The sequence below is a fragment of the Grammomys surdaster genome, unplaced genomic scaffold, assembly GCF_004785775.1.
Source record: "Grammomys surdaster isolate TR1022 unplaced genomic scaffold, NIH_TR_1.0 126035, whole genome shotgun sequence".
NCBI lineage: Eukaryota > Metazoa > Chordata > Mammalia > Rodentia > Muridae > Grammomys > Grammomys surdaster.
This window is the reverse complement of record NW_021620848.1, coordinates 4,762,761-4,769,369: the sequence shown is the minus strand read 5'-3', so window position 1 is coordinate 4,769,369 and position 6,609 is coordinate 4,762,761.

Here is a 6,609-nt window from a genome sequence, read left to right as displayed (position 1 = left end):
CAATCCTGCAATCCTACAATCCTGCAATCCTACAATCCTGCAATCCTACAATCCTGCAATCCTGCAATCCTGCAATGGCGAACCAGAAATACAGCAAAGGCAACAGAAACCACCAGCAACAAGGAGAGCAGCAGGGCAAGCAACAGCTGCCTCAGAGCATCCATGGCTTCTCAGAGCATCCATAGCCCTCACTGTGGTTCTCATATTTATATCCTCTCAAAAGTTCTCAGAATCCCAAATATCACACATTCACAGGAACTACCCGCAGCTGGCAAAACCATGGACCTACTATTGCACAAGGAGAATCATAATCACCTGCTGTAAAGAAGAATGTTATCCTACACCTGAGATTAAAACAAAAACGTATTCATATAACTGAGTTGTTTATTGGATGTTTTATTTACATTTCATATGTTATCCCCTTACCCGACACCACCCCCCGCCCAGAAAACCCCTATCCCCTCACTGCTCCTCCTGCTTCTCTGCAGATGTACCCCTACCTACCCCACCCAATCCCACCTCCCCACCCTCAAATTCCCACCCACTGGGGCGTCCAGCCTTCATGAAACCAAGGATCTCTTCTCCCACCTATGCCCAGCAGGGCCTTCCACCCTTACATATACAGCTGGAGCCATGGTTCCCTCCCTAAGTGCTCCCAGGCTGGTAGTTTAGACCCTGGGAGCTCTGGTTGGTTGGTATTGTTGCTCTCCTCATGGGACCACAAACCCTTTCAGCTCCTACAGTCTTCACTCTGACTCTTCCATTGGGAACCCCATGATCAGTTCAATAGTTAGCTGTGAGCATCTGCCTCTGAATATGTCAGACTCTTGCAGACCTCTAAGGAGACAGCTATATCAGGCTCTTGTCAGCATGCACTTCCTGACTTCCACATCAGCATCTACCTTTGGTGACTGCACATGGGATGGATACTCAGGTGGAATGGTCTTCAGATGGCCCCTCCTTCAGTTTCTGTCCCTCACTTTGTCTCCATATTTGCTCCCTTGAGTATTTTGTTACACCTTCTAAGAAGGACCAAAGCACCCCCAATTGGTCTTCCTTCTTCATGAGCTTCATGTGGCCTGTGAGTTGAATCTTGGGTATTTCAAGCTTCTGGGTTAATATCTAATAATCAGTGAATGAATACCATGTATGTTCTATTGTGATTGGCTTACCTCACTCAGGATGCTATTTTCTAGTTCCATTCATTTACCTAAGAATTTCTCGAATTCGTTGTTTTTAACAGCTGAGTAATATTCCATTGTGTAAATGTACCACATTTTTTGTATCCATTCCTCAGTTGAAGGACATCTGGGTTATTTCCAGCTTCTGACTATTATAAATAAGGCTGCTATGAACATAGTGGAGCATATGTCCTTGTTATATGTTAGAGCATCTTCTGGGTATATGCCCAGGAGTGGTATAGCTGGATCCTCAGGTAATGCTATGTCCAATTTTCTGAGGAACCGCCAGACTGATTTCCAAAGTGGTTGCACCATCTTGCAGTCCCACCAACAATAGAGGAGTGTTCCTCTTTCTCCACATCCTCGCCAGTATCTACTATCACCTGAGTTTTTGATCTTAGCCATTCTGACTGGTGTGAGATGGAATCTCAGGGTTGTTTTGATTTGCATTTCCCTGATGACTAAGGATGCTGAACATTTCTTTAGGTGCTTCTCGGCCATTCGAGTTTTCTCAGTTGAAAATTCTTTGTTAGGCTCTATACCCCATTTTTAGTAGGGTTATTTGGTTGTCTGGAGTCTAATTTCTTGAGTTCTTTGTATATATTGGATATTAGCCCTCTATCAGAAGAAATCAAAATACTACACATCACCTTGGTGACCATAGTCATCATTCTAGTCTAAGATGAGTATAACTCTTGAAGAATTCATACTGCCAAGTAAGTACTCTTGTCCAGAAGTAATTCAGATCTTTTATGATCAGAACTTACTAGCCAGGTCATGCCAAGACTCGATCAAAATAAAGGGATCCAATGAGATCTAGCTTTGTTCTTATAAGGCATCCAGAAGTATTTAGTGGCAACATTAATGACAATTACAGAAATGTAATAATGCACAAATTCTCATTTTATCCATCATCTATCTATCATCTATCCATTTTACATTTATCTATCCTCTATTGATCCATCTCCAATCATGTATCCATCCATCTATCCAACCATATATCCATCCACCCATTCATCTATCCAGCTAACAATCTTCTGTCTACTCATCTTTTTATCTATCCATCAATTCATCCATCCATTTAATTACCTCCATCTTTCTCAAATTTATCAGAAGCTCACAAATGTCAGTTCTTCTGTGTCAGAAGGTTTTTAATAGTATCACATAAGACACTTGGCCTAAAAGATATAGCAATAGATATATAGTGTGGAATGGAACACAGGAAAGGCTAGGGTGTAACATCGAAGTTCCTGCCATTGCTTCCCTTTATCATCTTTCAGTAATCAGGCAAAAACCAGCAAGCAAGAAATAAAATGCAACTTGCAATAGCTTTATATCCATACAGGTTCACCTGGAATTCACTTATATCACATCTAGCTCTCAGTTAGATAATGCCATCTATAACATTTGTACAGTTACCGCTTAAGTAATGCCATCTACAAGATTAGTACAATTCCCAATTAATCTATTAATGTGATACATTTTTAATGCTCAGTTCAGTATGAGACATTTTAAAATGTAAGTCATGGCATACATTAAATAAATAAATTCTTTTTTTTATTGGATGTTTTATTTACATTTCCTATGTTGTCCCCTTACCCCATTCCCCCACCCACCCAGGAACCCCCAATCCCCTCACCCCTCCTCCTTCTTCTCTGTGGATGTAACCTCTATCTACCCCCCACTCCCACCTCCCCACCCTCAAAATTCCCACCCCCTGGGGCATCCAGCCTTCATGAGGTCAAGGATCTCTTTTTCCACCTGTGCCCAGAAGGGCCCTCCACTCTTACATATTCAGCTGAAGCCCTGGATTCCTCCATAAGTGCTCCCAGGCTGGTGGTTAGGACCCTGGGAGCTGTGGTTGGTTGGTGTTGTTGCTCTCCTCATGGTGCTGCAAATCCTTTCAGCTCTCCTTCAGTCTTCACTCTAACTCCTCTATTGAGAACCCCATTATCAGTTCAATGGCTAGTTGTGAGCATCTGCCTCTGAGTATGTCAGACTCTTGAAGATCTCTGAGGAGATATCCATAACAGGCTCTTATCAGCATGCACTTCCTGACTTCCACATCAGCCTCTACCTTTGGTGATTGCACATGGGATAGATACTCAGGTGGAGTGGTCTTGAAACAGCCCCTCCTTCAGTTTCTGTCCCTCACTTTGTCTCCATATTTGCTCCCTTGAGTAATTTGTTGCTCCTTCTAAGAAGGACAGAATCACCCCCATTTGGTCTTCCTTCTTTATGGGCTTCATGTGGCCTGTGAGTTGCATCTTAGGCATTTCAAGGTTCTGGGCTAATATCCAATAATCAGTGAGTGAATACCATGTGTGTTCTTTGTGATTGGCTTATCTCACTCAGGATGATAATTTCTAGTTCCATCCATTTACCTAGGAACTCTCGAATTCATTGTTTTTAATAGCTGAGTATTACTCCATTGTGTAAATATACCACATTTTTTGAATCCATTCCTCAGTTGAAGGACATCTGGGTTCTTTCCAGCTCCTGACTATTATAAACAAGGCTGCTACGAACATAGTTGAGCATATGTCCTTGTTATATGTTCGAGCATCTTCTGGGTATATGCCTAGGAGTGGTATATCTGGATCCTCAGGTAATGCTATGTCCAATTTTCTGAGGAACCGCCAGACTGATTTCCAAAGTGGTTGCACCATCTTGCAGTCCCACCAACAATAGAGGAGTGTTCCTCTTTCTCCACACCCTCGCCAGCATCTACTATCACCTGAGTTTTTAATCTTAGCCATTCTGACTGGTGTGAGATGGAATCTCAGGGTTGTTTTGATTTGCATTTCCCTGATGACTAAGGATGCTGAACATTTCTTTAGGCGCTTCTCGGCCATTCGAGTTTCTTCCATTGAAAATACTTTGTTAAGCTCTATACCCCATTTTTAATAGGGTAATTTGGTTGTCTGGAGTCTAATTTCTTGAGTTCTTTGTATATATTGGATATTAGCCCTCTATCAGATGAAGGATTGGTAAAGGTCTTTTCCCAATTTGTTGGTTGTCGTTTTGTCCTATTGACAGTGTCCTTTGTCTTACAAAAACTTTGCAATTTTATGAAGTCCCATTTGTCAATTCTTGATCTTAGAGCATATGCCATTGGAGTTCTGTTCAGGAACTTTTCCCCTGTGCCCAAGTATTCGAGGCTCTTCCCCACCTTCTCTTCTATTAGTTTCAGTGTATCTGGTTTTATGTGGAAGTCCTTTATCCACTTAGACTTGAGCTTTGTACAAGGGGATAAGAATGGATCAATTTTCATTCTTCTACATGTTGTCCTCCAGTTGAAAATGCTGTCCTTTTTCCACTGGACAGTTTTAGCTCCTTTGTCAAAGATCAAGTGACCGTAGGAGTGTGGGTTCATTTCTGGGTCTTCAATTCTATTCCATTGATCTTCCTGCCTGTCTCTGTACCAATACCAGGTAGTTTTTATCACTATTGCTCTGTAGTACAGCTTGAGGTCAGGGATGGTGATTCCTCCAGAAGTTCTTTTATTGTTGAGAATAGTTTTCGCTATCCTGGGTTTTTTGTTATTCCATATGAATTTGAGAATTTCCTTTTCTAACTCTGTGAAGAATTGAGTTGGGATTTTAATGGGGATTGCATTGAATCTGTAGATTGCTTTTGGCAAGATGGCCATTTTTATTATATTAATCCTGCCAATCCATGAGCATGGGAGATCTTTCCATCTTCTGAGATCTTCTTCAATTTCTTTCTTCAGAGACTTGAAGTTCTTGTCATACAGGTCTTTCACTTGCTTGGTTAGATTCACACCAAGGTATTTTATATTATTTGCAACTATTGTGAAAGGTGTCATTTCCCTAATTTCTTTTTCAGTCTGTTTATCTTTCATGTAGAGGAAGGCTACTGATTTGTTTGAGTTGATTTTATAACCAGCCACTTTGCTGAAGTTGTTTATCAGGTTTAGGAGTTCTCTGGTGGAAGTTTGGGGGTCACTATCATATCATCTGCAAATAGCGATATTTTGACTTCTTCCTTTCCTATTTGTATCCCTTTGACTTCTTTTTGTTGTCTAATTGCTCTGGCTAGGACTTCCAGTACTATATTGAATAGGTAGGGGGAGAGTGGGCAGCCTTGTCTAGTCCCTGATCTTAGAGGGATTGCTTCAAGTTTCTCTCCATTTAGCTTGATGTTGGCTACTGGTTTGCTGTAAATTGCTTTTACTATGTTTAGGTAGGGGCCTTGAATTCCTGATCTTTCCAAGATTTTTATTATGAAGGGATGTTGAATTTTGTCAAATGCTTTCTCAGCATCTAGTGAGATGATCATGTGGGTTTTTTTTCTTTAAGTTTGTTTATATAGTGGGTTACATTGATGGATTTCCGAATATTGAACCATCCCTGCATTCCTGGGATAAAACCTACTTGATCATGATGGATGATTGTTTTGATGTGGTCTTGGATTCGGTTTGCTAGAATTTTATTGAGTATTTTTGCATCGATGTTCATAAGGGAGATTGGTCTGAAGTTCTTTTTGTCGGGTCCTTGTGGGGTTTGGGTATGAGTGTAATTGTAGCTTCATAGAACGAATTGGGTAGTGTTCCTTCTGTCTCTATTTTGAAGAGAATTGATATTAGGTCTTCCTTGAAGGTCTGATAGAATTCAGCACTAAAACCATCTGGTCGTGGGCTTTTTTTAGTGGGGAGACTTTTAATGACTGCTGCTATTTCCTGAGGGGTTATGGGACTATTTAGATGGTTTATCTGCTCCTGGTTTAACTTTGGAACCTGGTATCTGTCTAGGAAATTGTCCATTTCTTCCAGGTTTTCCAGTTTTGTTGAGTATTGGCCTTTATAGTAGGATCTGATGATTTTTTGAATTTCTTCAGTTTCTGTTGTTATGTCTCCCTTTTCAGTTCTGATTTTATTAATTTGGATACTGTCTCTGTGCCCTCTGGTTAATCTGGCTAACGGTTTATCTATCTTATTGATTTTCTCAAAGAACCAACTCCTGGTTTTATTGATATTTTGTATTGTTCTTTCTGTTTCTATTTGGTTGATTTCAGCCCTGAGTTTGATTATTTCCTGCGTTCTACTCCTCCTGGGTGTATTTGCTTCTTTTTGTTCTAGAGCTTTTTAGTTGTGCAGTCAACTTGTTAGTGTGTGCTCTTTCCAGTTTCTTTTTGTAGGCACTTAGAGCTATGAGCTTTCCTCTTAGCACTGCCTTCATGGAGTCCCACAAGTTTTGGTATGATGTGTCCTCATTTTCATTGAATTCTAAAAAGTCTTTTATTTCTTTCTTTATTTCTTCCTTGACCAAGTCATCATTGAGTAGAGAGTTGTTCAGTTTCCATGTGCACGTGGGTTTTCCATTGGTTTTGTCATTATTAAAGACCAGTCTTAGTCCGTGGTGATCTGATAAGATGCAAGGGATTATTTCAATCTTTTTGTATCTGT